This window comes from Hipposideros armiger, unplaced genomic scaffold (assembly GCF_001890085.2).
Source record: "Hipposideros armiger isolate ML-2016 unplaced genomic scaffold, ASM189008v1 scaffold_600, whole genome shotgun sequence".
Taxonomy (NCBI): Eukaryota; Metazoa; Chordata; class Mammalia; order Chiroptera; family Hipposideridae; genus Hipposideros; species Hipposideros armiger.
The window spans coordinates 914186-934914 of NW_017731950.1; the positions used below are offsets into that span (position 1 = coordinate 914186).

The 20729-nt window shown below is 41.8% G+C and overlaps 1 long non-coding RNA gene across 1 annotated transcript; it reads right to left on the reverse strand.

The window, feature by feature from the left end:
• Positions 1 to 15348: 15348 nt before the first annotated feature.
• Positions 15349 to 19377, reverse strand: LOC109371915 (uncharacterized). The gene is made up of 3 exons (XR_002121956.1): positions 18499 to 19377; positions 16313 to 16423; positions 15349 to 15829 (listed from the first exon to the last, which is right to left on the reverse strand). It is a non-coding gene; the product is annotated as an uncharacterized LOC109371915 (long non-coding RNA).
• Between the last annotated feature and the right edge of the window lie 1352 nt (positions 19378 to 20729).

A 20729-nucleotide genomic window follows, 5' to 3' on the forward strand; every position in this document is an offset into this window, starting at 1 on the left:
ACAGAGTTACACAGTTGCCTGCCCTCACCTAGACAGGAAAAGTGATTTTCATTAAAAAATATAAGATAGCAGATTGAGTAGGCAAATTTGAAATACAATAGCAGCAACATTCTCATTTCATTGGTTTCTGGTCAGAGAGTCTAAGGAAAATCCCATCTCCAAGTATTATGTTTTGCAGCAAACAATATTGAGGATTGATGACTAGTTTCAGTGATGAGATGGCCTGATTCCCCATATCACTCATGTGTGAATTATCGATGGGCAGAGCTCACATTAGGTAATAATACTGTTGAAGGAGGAAAAGGTGCTGTCTTTCCAAAATGTGACAGTGCGTGTGTGAGTGTGTGCACATGCGCGTATGTGTGCTGCTCAGCAGCTGCCCTAGAGGGACGTTTGCTTATGCTGCTTTTTCTCTTATCCTTTGATTTTGTAACATTGGGTTTACAATGTCCCAGAGACATGCAGCCTACAGCGAGCACTGTGTGAGGGAGAGGGAACGCAAGTGTGCACGGGACGCTGCCTGCAAGGCCCCTGGGAGCAGATATCATTTCCATTCTGTGTAACTGAAGTCCATTATACCAGCATCCTTTAGAGGAGGATCTTAATGCTTACTCTGAATAGTTTTCTTTTAAAGAATGTATAAAACATTCTTTAATAAGGCAGGCTAATGGGTGGTTCTTATAGAACTAGTACAAGTCTCCCATGAACCCAGCACGTTTACCTAGCGTATACAGCCAGGGTATTTAACACCTGCAACACAGCATCTTTCATCTCCTCCTTATGTAACAAAATTATTTCCAGTACAAACATAAAATGAAATAAATAATAATAGAAAATAAATGCAGGCATTTAACATTTTCATTTCTTGAACTTTGTGTATATATAATCATGCCAATAAAAATTAAGAAATGGGGCCGACCGAGTGGCGCGATGGTTAAGAACTCGCTTGGGATGCCAGAGGGCCCCGGTTCGGATCCCACATATGAGGGCCAGTGACACTGCCCTCCACAGCTAAGATGCTGAACAGCAGCTCGACCTGGAGCTGGGCTGCCATGAGTCGCCGGTGATGGCGTGGGCTGCAGTCCCTGTGGTAGTGGGTTGCCATGGGCTACTGTGTGTAGCCAGCAGCCAGCGTGATCGGCCAGCAGCCAGCGTGATCGGCCAGCAGCCGCAGTGAGCGGCCGTCCAGAAGCCAGCGACTGATCTGCCTCGCCCGAGAAGAGCGCAATGATGGTGCCAACTTGGGCCAGTGAAGCAACATCCTCCACAACTAGATTGAAGAACAAAACGACAGCAGCTTGTCTGTTCCCCTTCCCCCAACTCCCCAGCACTGTTCCCATCACCCCAATTCCCCAATAAAAAATTAAAAAAAAAATTAAGAAATGGTTTTAGTAAAGCTGAAACATCCACAAAAGTTAAAATTTAGTTGCCTTTTAATCATCCCACTAATGTCATATTTTTATTTTCTTCATTTTTTTTCTTATGTTTAAAACAATAGAAAAGTAAAAATATTGTGTTAAAGATAGACAAACTCAGAAACCCACATCGGTAGGAATTTAACTTGTACTAACCAAACAAAGATATCACATCCTATAGCTAGCCCTATTTCACTGTTTTTAATTTAAACATAAATAACAACAAAGTGGGTGACAATGAATGAAGAATTAAAGTAACTCAAATTCTCTTTCTTCCTCTTTATAATCCCTGTACTACCATTGTTTATCTCGAATCTATGACTTAAAGGCAGGTAATACCCTAAAGAATGGAGACATAAACTTTGTCAGAAGTGAACTGAAACACTTCCAACCATTAGGAACTTACTCTAGAAACCAGTGTGTGTCGCTAAATCCATATGCCTAAGGGGGCCAACGAGATAGCTGGGAATCCTTCAAATTAACTTCCATGTGGAGGACAATGTTTATTAAAGGACGAGCAATAAAGATTAGCAAATTTGGAGTGTGTATGTGTGTGTGTGTGTGTGTGTGTGTGTGTGTGTGTGTGTGTGTAGTGTGTAACAAAAATTTTGTAGTAACAATAAAAATTGTTTGGGACTTAAACCAACCACAGATTTTTTTCAAGGAGCATTTCATCACTGACATTGTTTCAAATTGCTAGCATATGGAGATGATTAAAAGCAGACTGACCTGTGTCAGTTTTATTGTTGTTTTTAAATTTTCTGCAGACAATGAACTTCTATATTGCTGCACAAAATGCTTCGTGCTCTTAGCAGGCCACCCTCGGAACGCCACTGAATCCTACTCATGGACTCTAAATTGCATGTAATTGTAGAAACTCAATTTGTATATAGTTTAAAAACATTGGAATAAATTTCCAATGGTCTATCCAGTCCTCCACTGGATTTTTGACAATTTCACTTAACAATATAACATGTAGGGGATCATGGTGGCACTTATTTCACTTTAAGAGGTTTAGTATTAACTTAAAGTTTAACTAGTTATCCATAATTACTTATGGCACTCCTTGAATCCCAAAATTTCTCTAAACACTTTGGAACCTATTTCTATTTTCATCGTGGCCCACATTAGGGTATTATGATATAAGTACTGTAGCTTTCATACCTGATATTTACTGTTCTACTTATTATTCTCTTTAAACTTTGTTCTTTCAAGCTTTAAGGGTTGTCTCCTGGGTTCTGGATTCTGAAATCTGGCTATATAATTTGGGTCCCATTTCAGTAATACATTGAGAGAACATCAAATGAGACTGCGTCATTTTAATGTAATTTTTACGCCCTCCCTCACCCCAATTAGACATAAAACTGAACTGAGAAAGGCGAAAAGTAAGCCCTCAAGCTATTACCTAAAGCTTTATTTGCAATGATACACCAGCACACCCAGTATTTTAGAGCCTGTGGCAATGTACCAAGATCCAAATTGCAAGGCTGATGTCAATTTGCATGTGAAACCTGGAGTGACTGAGCAGCAGTTGATCCCTCCACTGAGAACATCAACACACCTGTGATTCCTATTTACATTCACCTGCTAATTAATTAATATCCCCATTCTGTCGCACAATGACTTTCCCAACAAACTACTCTAATGTTTTAACCTATTAATTTCCCACTACACTATAAAAGTGCTCATCCCAACAACCTGTCTATAGCTGGATATAAACAATGGAGTGCTGCAGCTGGCTTATACCAGCTCACTAGAGGTGATGGTTAGGCAGCATCTCTTCCCAATTTATGTTCAGTGATGTCACTGATGGTTTGAAATTGGCCATAGTGGAAATAGCTATACCACAGAAAATGGTAAATGCCACAAATCAGGGTTCCCCCCCTCCCCGAGAAAACTGTTTTTAAACATTCACTGCACCACTGGATATGTATACATCTGTTATTACACACAGGGCACTTCATCCCCACTTCTTCCTTCACCCCCACCTCTTCCTAGCCTGTATGCCTGGTGAAAACCACAAGAATTCATATGCATGAATGATTAAAAAGGTATAAGAGTTCACTTAGACATTAGTGATGGCGGCCTAGACTATATTCTCTCTCCATAAATTATGTAGAAGGAGAAAGGAAACCAAAGTTTGCCAGAATACATGATGCTACTTTAAGGTATCTAACATAAGGAAGTAAATGTCCTCCGAACCATCAGTCTGTATCAGTCAAGGTCCCAGCATTTGCAAACTCAATTTGAAAGACTATTTGCAGAGCAGTGGATCCAGTTGAAGGAAATAACAATAACATGTGAAGCACTTAGGAACTAGCAACAGAAGAGACAGGAGCCATCACTATTTCCAAGCCTAAAGGGCCAAAAGGGCCTTCCTGGAACCAACCAACAGGAACCCTAGCCACGGGTAGGGGAACCTCCAGAGCTGTGACCTGGCTTGTAAGGGCAGGAGGACATAAATACCCAGGCCTCCTCTCTGCCTCCCTCCCTCCTTGCCAGTGCTTCCCATTGGCCAGGCCCACCAGAAAGCAGAGGGCAAGAGCTCATGTGACACAGTCCATTGAGGTCAGCTGTCAGGTCCCAGAGCACAGCATGCCGGGGCAGAGGACAGAGCTTGGGAATGGAGGCAAGGGAAAATAACCCACCCAGGCTTTAGGCCCTTCTTTCCCTCCATTCTGCATGGCTCCTTCTACCTCCAGGTAGCCGCAAGAGCAAGTAGAGAACTGAATCACTTCGCTATGCAGTCACATGTTTTGCAAAAAGTAAGAGTTTTTCTTTTTTTTTTTTTTAATCTGATGAAAAGGAGGACTGTGAGAGAGAAAGAAGGAATTTGGAGGAGGTTAGATTGTCATGGCTATAATTTCAAACGGAATTCAAATTGCAAAGCATTTTTCATATTTTACTTAGAAAAGCCATACAGATTTAAAAGTGCAGAATAAAAGAATGGTGTGAATGTATTCTAGTATCATCTTCCACAGGGAAAATGAAGCTAAGACATAACCTTCTTTTGACGCAGAACACCAATGTCATGCCAACAACTTTAGAGACCGACAAATGAGCAATTAAGCCAGATAACTAAGACTCACTTACCTTGAACATGTTAAGGACACTTGCTTTCATCCAGCACTCCACAGCACTTACTGAAAAGGCACTTCAGTTTCCACTTTCCTTCTACAGACACGGAGATAAAACAACAACAACAAAAATGAATTTTAAGATCATAAAAGTTGTTACAATGTCCTAGCCCTAATTATACTCAGTAAAATTAGAACAACCAATTCTGGCCCAAAGAATCTCTACATAATAAGCAACACTTCCACTCAGGTTTTGGTTAGAGTTTGACTTTGCTAGGGCTGCCCTAGCAAAATCCACACATGGGGTGGCTTAAACAACAGAAACATTTTTCCCTCACAGTTCTAGAGTCTAGAAGTCCAAGATTAAGGAGCCAGCATGGTTGGTTTCTTCTGAGGCCTCTCTCCTTGGCTTGTATATGGCTGCCTTCTCCCTGTGTCTCCCCATGGTCTTACCTCTGTCCTGTCTGTGTTCTAATCTCTTCTTATAAAGACACCAGTCATATTGGATTAAGACCCACCCTAATGACTTAATTTTAACTTAATCACGTCTTAAAGACTCTATCTCCAAATAGTTCCATTTTGGGGTACTGAGGGTTAGGACTTCAATATATGAATTTGGAGGGGGATACAATTCAGCAAATAACAGTTAATACTTATTTTTTCCCCTGCACCACCCATGCCACAGCTTCCTCCAGGAAGGACACTTTTGCCCCAGTTTTCCTCACCCACACAAAATGCATCATTCCTTGGTTTCTATCTTTCAGTCCCTGCTTTCTACTTTCAAGCATTATAAGCAAATTATCTGACAAATTAGAAATTATAAGCAATTTGATTCTTTCAATGTGTAAGTATATCAATCTCCCAGGTAACAGGAACTTTCTGGAGACAATTCTGTTATTGAAAAATGGTACTAGGATGGCAAGAATTTCAGGAATCTTTAAAGCTGGAAATAGGAATATTTGAGGAAAGGTGGAGATTTGCACTTGGCTTCAAATTAAGAGGAAATGTATGTAAATTCCTAGGTCTGAATTCTTATTATTGCTCTTATCCACAGAGGATCTATGTCCATAGATCCAACAACCATCCTCCTCCAGCCCACTATCACCCTCTGGTCCACTGGCCCTCCATTTACCCCACTTTTCGTTCTATATTGTCTATGGAACCCATATGTCAACTGTCCCCCAAAACCAGCCTTTGTTTTCCTTTCGCCATCTCCCAGCAACTCTTCACATTCATCCCAAAACATTAGCTCACCCTTTTCCTCTCAAAGCATTTAAATGCATCATTGCTTTTACTAAAGGTTTTGTAGAGGAGATAGAAGAAAAAGATTATAATATGTGCTCTCAGAGCAGATAACTGAAATACTCACCAATGGACACTTTTTTTTTTTTTCATTTAGCCCAAAGTCCTCCAGGGAGTTAGTTCTTTACTGCAAAAGTTCTCAGAACCCTTCAGATGTCAGTGATGCTCCCTAAGGAAGAGAAAACAATGAGGGTTTCCCAAACTTACAAAACAACCTAACCCTTTTTCATGGAATAGCTTCAAAGGCATGGGACTTGACTATATTTGATTCAACTACAAATACTCACCATTATTATAAATTCCTACTAAGTAATACACGGCATTCTTTCCACCAAAGGTATTGACTCTAAAAAAGGAGCAGGACCCTGGCATTTTTCCTTTGGCTTCTTTATCATCATTAATGAGTGAGTTCCAGAGTGAGTTTCCAGAGAGATCCTTGAAGAGGCTTATCGCTCTGTCTCATGTCTAGTGTTTTTCATACCAAGAGCAATTAGAGGACAACTAAAAAACTCACACCACATTTCTCCACTGCCTAAAGCCAAACACAAAGCCACTGGGGGGACACCGAGTACTCAATTTTCTAGTTATTGTTTCTGCAGGTCGAGGCATAACATCAGTAGACTATTTTGTAAGTTTATGGCTACTAGGTGCACGGCACCGAGAAGGTCAAATGGAGCCAGAAGGAAGCTCTTCTATGAGCAGTTCTATCATCTCCCAAACAACCATCAGCTCTGACCAACTGTTTGGTCAAGAATGCATTAGGGTCTGCTAAAAAGTTTTGTTTGTAGATGTTTGTCCACAACAAAGCAAGTGATGTTATTCTCTAGCCACTGAGAAGTATGAGTGTCCTGTGAGAAGCATGACAGCCTGTTTGCAAACCCTGGCCCAGCGTTGGGTGATGAAGATGGCAGAGGAAAGCCCCCAGGGGACCTCTCTCATGGTTCCTGTTACCCTGTGTTTCATCTGGGTGTATGCTCAGTTGCTCGACGGCCCTATTTGCATGGTTTTCCTTAGTCATAAGAGCTTGAAATGCAAGAACTGAGCGTCTTTGCCCCCGTATAGGGTAAAGAGAAAACCAAGCATGGCCTTTTAATAATTGAAATGTTATGACTATGATAAAGAGTGTGATGTGTGCCGTATTCCTAGTTGGTTCCAGGGAGGCCTCCTGAGGACTGCCTTTCTTTAGGCTCAAAGTCATTCATCCCCTAAACTGAAAATATACTATCCCCATCCTCCAACACACTCACGTTTTCTCATAGAGACAAACACACACACACACACACACACACACACTATTGTGTAACCATGATTCCCCTGTGACTGTCCTGCCTAGTACTCTTCATTCTACCTGCCCGGTTTCCAAAATAAAACTGGAACTCAGCCTTGATTGCTTCCTCTCCCTCTCCGCCCACATTGAACAGCTACGTTTGCTGAATCCGACCTCTTTACCATCCATTTGCCTCCCCACCTCCAGTCCTCAGCACTATGCATTGTAATCACCAAAACCCTTGCCTGGTTCTTCCCTCAAGGCACAGAGCTACCTCCACATAATCTTTGTGCCTCAGGCCAGACAACATAGGCCCTGGCACCCAGCAGGTCCTCAATCATGTTTGCTCAATGAATGATTGTCTTCTACAACCTCTTCATGCATTTGCAAGAACATATGGCTGCTCAGGTGGTATGACTGGCAGGCAGCCAAATGGAGTACAGACGTGATTCAAACCCACCTCCCTCGCAACATGATACAATGCCAGAAATCTCCACTGGCAAAACAGATGTAACTCCTGAGCTAAAGCGTGATGTTTCCACGAGGCCTGTGTTAAAAATCAAATGTGATCTCTATGATAAGAATTAGTACCTCAGATCAATTTATTTGATCAATTAGCAAGGTTCTGAATGGGGCATAGGACAGGTGAGTTTTGATAGCTAATTAGGTCAAATGAGATCCGCAGCATAAGACATTGCTTCATGGAGGGACAGGATCTAAAGAAAAATCACAGAAATAAAACTCAGGACGTTTAGCCTTTGCCTCTAGAATTAGGTATATCAGAAGACAGAAAATCTGATAATTTATGTTTGAGTCAGAAATAGGAGATGTACTCCCTGTCTTGAGCCGTAGCCTCTACGTTCTGCTTCCACTTAGACAGATCATTCTCACTCTAGACAGGAATCTAATAAATTTTTCTGGAATTTTTCTGACTCCGAATATGGACTTGTTCTCAAAAACTTCCATGTTCCACCTGCCTCCATGAATGGGCAGTTTCCATGATGTCATGGGGGAGATGCAGGCAGCTCCCTCACGCCAGCTCGGTGCTGCCAGGCTTGACGCAAGTGGCAGGTCAAGATTTATCCTCACGGGGAGAAACGAGCCGCCAAATTCACCTTTTAATTTATGGCCTAAGTCAAAAATAGGATGACATGAGAGCTAATAAAATAATTCAGCTGGCAAGAAAATATTCTACATCCTATTTCTACGAGTGCCCTGAACCAGGTTGAATCATCTCGGGGTCTGCCAGGTGTCACCGGTGACTAGAGTTGCTACAAGTTCACTGGACTTCTTCCCTCCCTCCCTCTCCTCCACCCTCCCTTTCTCTTTTTCAGTTATTTTCTCCTTCCTTTCATGTTTCCTTCCTTCCTTCCCCTTTGTTTTTCCTACCTTCTCTTCCTTCTTCCTTTCTTCCTTTCTTCATTTCCTTGCATATTGCATTCATTTAACAAATACTTGTTGAGGCTTTACCACCAGTCACATCAGACAAAGACAACTGTAATTGTACAAAATCCTTGTTCTACACACACACACACACACACACACACACACACACACACACACTCCTATTTGAGGGCTCCTCCTGGCAGCTTCTCAAAATGAAATCGATGTTGGCTTTTGTCACATTGCAGCTGTGGCACGGCATTCCTGATGTTAAGTGACATGCTAAAGGCCAAGGCAGGATGGCACAGGGCAGGGGGCTGACTGGTAGATCTGCCTCTGCCCTTGACTTGATGAATGACGTTGGCCAGGGGCCTGGGCTATAAAATCCTCATCTGAAGAAAGGAAGGGTGAGCCCCTCTGCTACTCAAGTTCTCGCCGTCTCAACTGATTATAGGATCTGAAAGAGCCTCTGGATGTGTGTAGGGCTCTGGGATAATAACAAGGAACCTGGTCTTTCAAGGTCAGAACTGTGAAAATAAAAGCCATTAAAAAAACAAACACAAACAAAAAACTGGCTTTTTGAAACCCTTTGTCTAAAAAGGAAACTATCATGAACATAATCAGTTTTTATTTCCACTAATGTAAAATATTAAAATTGCTTCTCTGGGCCAGGCCTTTACAGGAGCAATACAAATGAGCAGTAGGAAAGCCCTTGAGTGGATCCTGGAAAATTCCTGTAGAGAAGCAGTGCCACCTGCTGGAGTATTGTGGTGCTGCATGTGGTAAATACCAGGAGTGCCAAAAAAAATGTATACAAGTGGACGCTTTGGTCAACGTTGCCCAAGCAGTAGTTCGCCATATCAGAAGTGTCTGGACGCTGATGGTAACCACTTTGAGCACCTCTTGTAATTGCAGAAGTCAAACGTGACTTGTATTTACCTTTTGCTATTGGTACATATTATTATCATTTTAATAGTTTTTTTCCATTCTTAAAATGTGTATACATTTTTTTGTCACTCTCTGTAGAAATTATGATGAATGAATTGTGAGCCTGGGACTTCACTGAATACCAAATCAGGAGCATTAGTTTTAATCAGAAGCTGAGCCTTTAAACTTTGACAAGACCAACAGGCAGTAGAAATATTTCTCCACAGGTTAATTTTAGCCATGGTTTAGATTTATTTTTGTATCAAACTGCTCATCCATGCTATACATTTTCTTTATAAATCAGCTTCAATAAAGCATATTAATAAATCAAAATTTGTTATTTTGAATACATAGCTAGGCTCAAAGGTTTAAAATGTCCTTTAATTCAGACTCCATTAGCAATCAACCAACCCATCATATCTCCAAGCCTCCCTCCAGCTCTGGAATTCAGCCACATGGAGAAAATCAGGTATTTGTTGAGTTCTATTGAACATGGGGGCATATTATATAAGCAAGGGACAGAGGTAGAAAAGTGTGAGACTCTGCATTCCGATTTGTTATTGTGGAAAATTGGGACAAAACATACAAATATAAATAACAATTATAAAATATAAATAATCATGCCAATCAAAAAACAAAACATGTCCCTGGGTGAAACGGACCCTAGCTGCTTTGAAAGCCAATGTTTCAGGCAGGGGGCTGAGAGGGCTGGATGGAGACAGGGTTTTTGAGGCTACACCTGGCAAAATTACCAGGATTTGGGCAACATTCAGGGATGATGGAAAAAATGGAGCAAGGGCAAAAAAATGCAGGCAGATAACATGTTAAGTTTTTTATTAAAAAAAAATGAAATGGAATGTGCTTGGAAACATCAGGAAGATCAACTTAACCTGAGTAAGGCTTTTTAGGAGAATGGTACGAGATAAGGCAGGAAAGGGAAGTTGAGACATGATTAGATGATCCCATAAATGAGAGGATAAGGAGTCTGAGCTTGTTCCTGTAAGCAATTGAAAAGCATTGACGATTTCCAGAAAAGAGAATGATCAAAAGTGGGTTTTAAGAAGACTCACCTGGCAATCAGATACAGGATGAAATGATTCTAAGATGTGAAAATGATGCTCTGAATGTAAAAGACACAAAAGATTTTTAAAAAGGGGGGGTGGGGTAGTTTTCAAGGTCACAAATGTGCACATGAAAGCAGAAAAGGAAGCTGGCTCTATGATACTTTCCCGTATCAAGGAATATATAATCACTGAAAATTTGTTTTGAATATTAAATCCAAGGGATGCTCACTACACGAGCCGAAAAAAGAAACACACACACACACACACACACACACACACACACACACACACACACACACGCGCGGTAGGTACTACAGAGGGAAAGGGATCCTGGCCTGAGAGAAGCAATAAAAATGTTAAAGGGTGCACAAACCCAGAGACATCTAGAGGGATAAGAAATAGGAAAAGAATTGAATAGACTTGGCTACACATTGCAAAGAATGCACAAATAATAAATGAATTAACTCACTGGTTAATTGTTTAAGATTTTTCCATTATAGAGGTTTGGGCAGGAAGGAAACTTAGAAATCATCTCCCTCCCGTGCAGTAACACTTTGGGCAACATTGTTCTAAACAGCCTCACAGTTTCAGTGTTTTGTCTAATGACCTGAGCTTGCTAGTAGGCCAGGAGGGTCACCCAGAGGCAGGCCTGGGGTCTCCGGCCCCTCCCAACACCCATTCTTTTCCCTAAGACTAGATCACCACCATCATTCCAGGCCATCGATTTTGTCAGTATCCTAAAAATGATAGGCCAGTACTGAGTACATTACTCTAGAAATCCCTAAAAATCTAAGCATTGGAGGGGATGATAATGTCTCCCTTCTTTGGTTCATAGAACAGAGCCTGTGATTATGCTTGTTTTGGGTCTGTATAGGACCCACCTCTGGGATTCTTTATTAGGTGCTCGAATGAGCAAGGTCAGTTCAGCCCTGCTTTGTCACTTGATGGTGCTGAGCCTAAATGGGGCATATTTGTTGTTATTCTCTATAAAGCTTTATCTTTTTTACAGCTTTTCAGCCAGTCCTAACACTGCATCTGTTATCTGGTAAATATTTACTAAATAATTAGTGTTCCAATGTACAATTTTAAGTTTGGCTACTTTGATATTCCACCAATAGCTAACCCTTTTCATTTCTTCCCCTTACCTTCTGTCACCCCATAAAAAGATGCGTTTGTCTAGGCAACGATTATGTCTTATGCATGCCCATTTCACCAAAACCTACCGAAGCAGGTGGCATCAGCTAATGAATTTCTTTTTTTAAAGTTTGGAAACCAAGTGCCAGCCAGCAAAACAGACTCCTGGGTTGTGTCTCAGGTCAGAAACCACACAGCTCTGCACCACTCTCAAGCACTTGACCAACTCTTGAAGCACAATCAAGTTCCTTGGAGTCAGATAGCCCTCGGGCACAGGATTTAATTGAAAAACTTCAAAGAGTTCTCTGTGCCATCTCTGAGGAGAAAGAAGCTCAGAGGTCTTGGAGGCAGTAATCAGAAAAGTACCTCCCCATTGAACTCAGAATCATGTTTGCAATAGAATCTTGCAAGATAATTTTAATAACAATGGCCTCTTTTGTGTAAAGTTAAAAAAGAGTCATGAGAATGTGATAGACCAGCTCTCTTCTCAGCAGTTCTCAGGATTCCATTGTCATTTATTAGTTAACTTTTTTTCCCTTCCTTCCTTCCTTCCTTCCTTCCTTCCTTCCTTCCTTCCTTCCTCCCTCCCTCCCTCCCTCCCTCTCTCTTCCTCCTTCCCTCTCTTTCTTTTTCTTTCTTCCTTTCTTCTTTTCTTCTTTCTTTTTCTTTCTTTCTTTCTTTCTTTCTTTCTTTCTTTCTTTCTTTCTTTCTTTCTTTCTTCCTTCCTTCCTTTCTTTCTTCCTTCCTTCCTTCCTTCTTTCTTTCTTTCTTTCTTTCTTTCTTCCTTCCTTCCTTTCTTTCTTTCTAAACACCTTCTATTTGGGAATACCTGTACAAGCTATTATGGGACTGCAAAAAAGGAAAGATAATAGACTCTGTTCCTAAGGTGTGCATCTGACATACATTCTAAAAATAATTTTAAAATTATCCCTTTCCTTTTGAAAGAAAAAAATCAATGTTTTGATACCTTTACTTTCTACAACTAGTAAAAGGAGGAGTAATTTATCATCCCAAAGATGAATTATTAATGTTTATGTTTTTATATATACAAAATTAGCAAATGTTGTTTTAAAAAATTAATCAATATAACACTGTATAAAGCAAAGAGTAAAAGTGGCCCCATGCATACACAATAACACAGAAAAAAGTCACATAGTAAGAGCGAGAATGTGCCCTTACAGACATTTTATGTCTGTACACACACATTTGTAATGTTTATGTAACAAAATGCTCCAAGGATCTTCTTTAGTCTTGAAATCTTGGCTAAAGCTCCAAAGCTGAGGACAGTAGTCTCAGCAGAGCCACACGTTGTAAACAGTACCAAGGAGCTATCCCAACTCTCCTCGGCCTGATAAAGAATTGGCCAAACTGCTCTTTCTACCCTCACCCCCATACCCCCTCCATCCTCCAGGTAAGGCTCACAGAAGGACAAAGGGAGTCATCCAGGTGGTGAGATGCAAGCCTGGAAGAAAGGTGCTTTGGCAGGAGTAGGGATGCTCTCCTCCAACCCCCCAGCCCAGTCCATACAGGGAGGAGGGTGTCAACTTGCATGCTTACTGGGCTGTAGGGCTTCATAGAGGATCCGTGCATCCCTTAGCATCTGAGCACATAGAGACCGCAACTTACTTTTCACCTGGAGCTTCTGTGACAGCAAAGAGAGGAGTCAGCAGCAGCACAATGGGGCACACCGCACCATTCAGCATAGCAGTGTGATCTGAGTCCCTGGTGATAAGGAAAATATAAATGCAAATATTGAAACAGCGTTATTCAAAAGGGTTGGCAAAAATTAAAAAGACTGATAACATTTTGTGTTGGCAAAATTATGTGGAAAGGGGCACTCTCCAACATTGTATGTAGGGCTACAAATTTGAATATCTTCTAATTACAGTATTTCTAAGGTCTCTTTCAGCCTTTAAATTCTATGCTTATAAAAGCAATTTATAAATAGAATGGGTGCTAGAAGTTTCTAAAGAGCACCACACACCAAACATTGCTATTCAAAGAGAAAGCTAATTGGAATTCATCAATCTCACAATTCAGAGGTCCCATATTAATTTTGTGCATTGGAGCAGATCATTTGAATGCAGGTGGTCAGCCAGATAGATTGCATCTTCAGATCTTCAAGAACGCTGTTGAAATCCTTTCATTACAAACATTTGCATGTTAGATTTTCACTGATGTTCCGTGCTACAAAGTCAATGGGTTGGCTAAAAATGTTTTCCAACATGCCCCCACCCCAGCTCAAAATTGGAAGCATATGTGGTGACAGCAGCCTTGCCCTAAAGTCAATATCTTGAAATGGTGAAAAATAGCAACTGGTCGCTTTCCCAGGTGGTGTGTTCACTGAAAACAAGCTTTCTGCAGGCCAAACTGACGCAGGTTCCAGGGTCTGAGCTAGATTTTGAGTGTGTCTGACAGGTGGAGAGAGGAAACTAGAGTAGACATGCCTGAGGGTGCAGACATCTGCCAGCTGCCACCTCCAGATGTATTCACAGCCTCCGCTGCAGCTGGAAGCCGCCAGCTGTAGGGAAGGAAGGCAGCATTCTCTTATCCCCAAATGTGCACATAAAAGAAAAGGAAGCTGGCTCACTTCTTTTATTCTCTTATCCTTTTCTGTCTCTGGGACCGCCCAATTTTCCCCTTTTCCCTTTTCTTTGTCTGCCTTCTTATTCTTTCTTCTCTGTTCCTCTTTCTATCACTTTCATATTTTCCCCTTTATCGTGCCTTTTCCCCCTAATGCTAACCCCCACCCCTGGTCTATTACTGGATACAGGGAAATACTGTCACTTTAAATCATTATAAGTACCCTAAAAAGACTTGTCCTATGGTAGTGAGTGAGGTCCAAAAAGGCTGCAGCGGTCATGGGCTCTCCACCATGACATCACGACCCCAACGAGGACACGCCAAGCTCCCTAAAGGAAGCACCATCTTGGCTCCCTGCTTCCCTGGATCTAAGCATCGAAGTCATCAAACTTTAGTAATACTGATTCGTAGCTCCATTTTCAGCTGAGATGGTAAATGAACATGTATAGAAAATACCCCTTTACTCCCAACATTCTAGAATGAGTATAAATACTGGACTATATATAGGCTATGTAACACAGCCAAATTCAAAAGAAAGAAGTAACATCTTGAGAACAATACCTTTAAGACCATGGCTATGAGAAGGTATTGAAGCCAGGTAGTCCTCAGGTGTGTGGGGAGGAGATACCTGCCTCAGAACTAAAGCTTTGGAGTTGGAGCCCCAAACCCCCACTCAACAGGCCGTTGGAACCGGACTCGCTGTATAAAACCAAGAGTGAAAAAGTCAAGTGCCATCCTTGATGAGTGACCAGAAAATTCTACCCAACAGTTGTAAAGCTACTAGCATTTCTTCCAATAACCTTCGAGGCTGATCAAATCGTAATCCTAACAGTGGGCCCTCTTGGGGGTTTTAATCTGGGCAGATGACAGCATCGGAGGAATCTTGCAATGAAATCTGCTCTAATCCTGTATTTTGGATCTCCTATTAACAAATAAGCAGTTAGCATAGAAAGAGACCACTGGTTTCTACAGCCAAATATTTGAAATTTTGGGTGGAATCAGTCATTCTTGTATTTGCCAAAAGCCTATACCAGACACAGGTCATATATATCAAACAGGCACCCCTTATTGGTTTTTATGGAGGTTAATTAACAGCTCCATTGTCAGCAGGCCATTTAAAGACACTCAGCTAGAAATGCCGGCTGCTTTACTGAAGTTATGGATATTTCTGAGCCTCCTGTGGAGGGTTGTAAAGTCTTACTGAAGTGGCTGCACAGCAGGGTGATTCAGGCCCATTTAGATTTGTAGCATGTATGTGAATGACTGTCTTATTTTTATCCTAACCCTTTCCTTCCAGCTGGGAGAGCTACCTCCAGAAAACTAATATAAGGAAGTGGTGGTGTCCATTTGCCATCCAATATGGATTTACAATGGGCTTTTCCATTCCCTCAGACAGTAATACCTTCATTTGTGTAGAATTTTATAAGTTTACAGAATACTTTCACAGGGTAACCCAGTTCCTAGAAGGCAGATAAAGGAGCCAAGGTCACTGTCCACAAATGTGAAAAAGAGCTTCAGGTAGGTTTGGTGGCCTGTTCAATGTTACATAGAAGAGCTGGGGCTTGAATCCAGGTTTCCAGTCCATGAAGCAAAGTGACCAGGTGGCCTCCCCTTCCAATGACCATGACCTTCCATTCTTCCCGTCATGACACTGATTGACTTTGGCTATCCTGCACGCTTTAAAAAAAAAAAAAAGTGTAGTAAAATATACATAACATAAAATTTATCATTTTAGCCATTTTTAAGTGTATAATTCAGTGGCATTGAGTTCATTTGCGTTGTTGTTCAACCATCAACGCCATCCACCTTCAAAACTGAAACTCTACCCTTCAAATAATAAGTCCCCACCCCCACCCCCAAAATTTCCGGTAAGCATGATTCTACTTTCTGTCTCTATGAATTAACTATTCTAGATAGCTAATATAAGTGAAATCATACACTATTTTCCCTTTTGCATCTGACTTATTTCACTTAGCATAATGTTTTCAAGGTTCATTCATATTGTAGCATGTACTATAAATTCAATTATTTTAAAAACTGGATAATATTACATTGTGTGTGTGTATATATATATATATATATATATATATATATATATATATATATATATGCCACATTTTATTTATTCATTTATCTGTTGTTGGTGCCCTGAACTCTTACCTCCTTCTTTGGGAAATAGCACTTTGATTTTCCTTTTTCCATGGATAAAGCCTGGTAGAATTCTGTATTAATGGGCTCTGGGCTGGGAACAATCCAAGCAGCTGTTCAGTCCTAGAATTTGAAGCACAAGCAACATGATAAATAGAATAAAAACGGAAAAGTCTTTTAGAAAAACATAGCTATAATCAGGCAAGACTGAGTAGTAGATTCGGCTACATAGAAATGTTCCAGTTCTCATTAATTTCTTCCCTTTGATTATGTGACTTACACCACAGCCAATAATAGATTTTCTTACTAAAAACCAAAGATCTCTAACATTCATTAAAACCAAATGAGGAGTAACCCACTTCCACAGCCTCCATTATAGCTATGGGCATGCATATCTTCCCCTGAAAGAATGTATTCGATGTTTATCTTTACATTATTTGCCTATATAGATTCGTGGGACAGAACACAGAGTATAAGGGGTAGGGAGAAAGAAAAATAGAAATTTATGGCCATTTTTTTGCCCTACAGATGAGCTTAAGTTTCCTTTAAAAACCTACTTATCTCGCTTTTGCTTATTTTATGTCATATCTGGGCATAAAGACTTAATTGCCAGTACTAAGAGGCTTTTTAACTCCCTCCAATCTGGTCTCCCCAAATTCCTTTGAAATGTGTTTAAAGGATGACCAGTGTTCCTAAGTGCTTTATAATACCAAATTCTTTTTTTTTTTGCTTTTGTTTTTACCTACAAAAAAAGAGTCCCATTTCTCTCAAAATATTCACTCATTCAACAAATAATTATTGAACACCTGAAATATACCAGGCACTGGGCTAGGTTCTAGGGACTCAGCAGCACACAGGACAGACAGGCTCTCAGCCCTTGTGAAATTTACCTTCCAGTGGGAGAGACCAAAGCTAATGAAATAAGCAGACAAAGCTATATAAAATTCTAACTCAACTAAATGGTCTGAGCAAATTTGACGCAGGATGTCACCTGGTCAGAGATGCAGAAAAGGCTTCGTCTAGAAAGGGTGACTGAAATGAGTTTTAAATCAGTACAATAAGTAGGACTTACCTAAGTGGAACAGTGAGGTCTGAGGGAGGAAGGGGTTTTGACAGAAGAACAGACAGACAGAGTAGGCAAAAGTTCTATGCTTGAAGATGGCCTGGCATCTCTGTCTCTTGAAATTTCACAATTTCATCCTGATTTTACCTAATAGTTTTTACCCAGATTTCCCTCTGGGAAAAGCTTTAGTATACTACTTCTAATGTTGAACTCACAAGAGCCCTGTTAGACCATGAATTATCAGGGTTTGGCTGGGTCCCAAGTTCTGCAGCCCATTTCTCCCTCTTACCTTCTTGCACGTATATATACCATCCACTTGGACTTCATAGGTTCAGCCCAGCAGGGCTGAGCATCTCATGGGCTGAGAAGGAAGGGATTTAAGGAGTTCTGGGCTCAAGTTAATGTGGTGGCTAGCTTAACCCTGACCTTGTGTCTCAGTTCTCATAACCAGGGCACTAAGAGAAGACTATTTTACTCATAGACTTGGTGACAGCTCCCTCTCTGGGTAACCTCCGTGGTCTCCCATCTCTGTCCAGCACTAGGGTTCTGCTTTGCTTTTTCCTCTCTCTCTGCTGGGAATCAGTGCCCCACCCTGGATTCCAGCAAAGCCCTTCTGTCTACAGCCATATCTCCTGGGCCACGCTCTGCTTGCTGAAGGTTGGAAACCTCTCCTGCTCTGTATTTCCCACTGTAGCGTCCACCCTTTTGGGATGGGTGCCCTTCCACTATCAGCTGTTTGCAGTGACCATTCACTTCTTAGCTCAGCTCTGCAGGGTGTCTGGCCCTTCCTGGACTGCCCCCACTCATTTGGGGACATCCAGCGCAGGCTCCTTCTTGTCTTCCACCAGGGCACACCCCAGTCAGACCAGACCCCAGGCAGAACTACAGCAGAGCCACCTTTCCTTACTTCCTGGTGCAGGGCTCTTCACAGTCCATCCAAGTCCTATAACTCGTCAACGAGACTAGCTATGTTAACTGGGATTTGTGCACTTTGATTCAGATGTAAAAAATAATGTGTGATTAGAGAGGGATTTTATTTTCATTAGTTGAGGAGCTTTGTCATCCTCAATATGTATTTCCTCATCTGGTCAGAGACCATTTGTAATCAAATCATCTCCAGCCCAATGAAACTCACACTGTCTGCAAATTGACAGAGACCATGGGCCATAAACCAAGTGGCCAGGACCCGTGACGATTAGATCAGGGTATGCGAGTAGTTCTGACCAGGGCTCACCCACTTCCCCTCTCTGAAGTCCGCCAGGTCCTGTGGAGAAAGGCGACAGATGGCTACTGTTTCTCTACTCAGCTCTCCGGGCCCTACGCTCCCACCCAGGGCTCTCCCACCTCAGGGCTTTCCCACCTCAGAGCACTCAAGTCAGTAGGGAAGTGCAAAGCATCAACTCTTCCCAATACTGAGCAGCCCTCTGTAGGGAAACACCCAGCTCAAAAGCAGCCCACATCCCCCAGCCATTTACAGCCACTGTAGTGTAGAGAGCATTTCAGTGTGCATAGCTCATGGGCCAAGTCAACGCTGAGGACCACTAGCCAGGCTGGATTTCCTCTGTTCCTGCTCTTTGACACAATTTGAAGTGACGGTAAGACAAGTGTCTCCTCATGGGTCCTCATTCCCTGCCACCCGACCAGAACAAAACTGCTCAGTCATTTCCTTAAAAACTGCACAGGTTGCAGAAAGGCCAAGCTTGGAAAATGTGCCAGGGAACATGAGTTGTCACGCCACCTCACATGATGTCTCAGAATCTGTAACCTAGTACAAATCCCCATAATCTTAACACTTCATCTTACTTAGCAATACTCTGTGACAGAAATGTGTGTCCAGATCACCGGGGAGCCCTTGATCAGAGCTCTGAGTACAGGCTGTTCTGACAGTATCTGGGAAATACCTAAGGATGGGGGAGGTGGAGGGGGTGGAGAATGTTGATGATGCAGATAAAAAAAATTTTTTTTTTAAATCTAGAGAACAGCACACTAATAAAATTGCTATGTAAAACATACCCAAAAAATAAAACATAAAAAGGAGGAAGAGGAGGGAAAGGAAGACAAAAAGGAAGAAAGCAAGAGTCCTTCCACAGCCCCACTCCTGGCGGAGGTGCCCAGACAGCACCACACACACCACCACCATTATTACTGCAGACCCTCTGTGTGTTTCTATAAAAGAGTTTAACACTTTTCTTTAAATGATCAACCCCCCACCTGCTCAACTTTGGTAAGCAGATGTCACCAGGAGGGGAAAACAAAACAATTATCTCCCAACACAAGGAAGCCTTCCCCCCAACCTGTGCAAAAGAAGTGAGAGCAGTGGTCCCAGTGCCTGTGCAGTTGCTGGAAGTAGTTCGTTGGTGACATTCCCACGGAGGAGGATGTGGGGTTTGGGCATAACTCGTCCAGCTCAGGACTCCATCGTCCCATTAGCTGAAAGCTGCTTGCCAGTGGCTTCGGCACTGCCCAAACCTTGGTAACCGAACACCCTCAGAGCAGGCCAAGGGCACGCCCGGGCAGCCTCCCAGTGTTGATAGTTTTCATCCACTGGAAGGCAGACACCGCACTGAGAGCCAAGTGGTCTGCAATGACAGAGCAATAGCAAGTAGGATTTAGCAGGCATGGTGGGCCCCCACATCTGGCCAGTTCAGATACATACATCATGTCACAGGCCAAATAGTGGGTGGTAGCTATAGAAATACATGCATTTAAAAATCCCGTGCTGACATTTTGAAGGTAAACCCTGCTAGAGAAATGTAAGGGTTTGCAAACTTAGGCTGGAAAGGACTTGAGAAGTTGAAAGAAAGGAAATTTTTCGTACAAAACATATGCTTTCAGGGATGTGATTATTTCATCCAGGAAAGCTACATTCAGTTAAAAATCAGGTCAAGAGAATAAAATACCTAAATAGGGAAGTCCACACTGTAAAATAAATAATTAACAGGCCAAGAAAAGGTTAACAGAAGGAAAAGATATGAGGCTGTGAAATTTATCGTGAACTAAATATCCCCACAGAAGACAGCGAGTGTCCCCAAATTAAACAGAGACTCCCAGGAGCAGAATGCACCCCTTCCGTGATCCTACCTGGGTGTACTTGGCTTCTTTAAGGAAACACATGACACAATCTACTCACAATCACCTCGGGCTGGGCAAACAGATGAGAGATACATCTGTGGAGAAGCAATCCTTTTTTACAAGCGCCAGTAAATTCACCCTTCCTGAAGAAGGGTGAAATCATCCACCAGGCTAGGATAACATAATCACAGTAATGTTTTATTGAAACTATCTCCATGCTTGTAAATACATTTCCTTTCCTAGAATTCCTTCTGCCTCTTTGCCACCAGTCAACAAAAACCCTGTGCTTTTTCA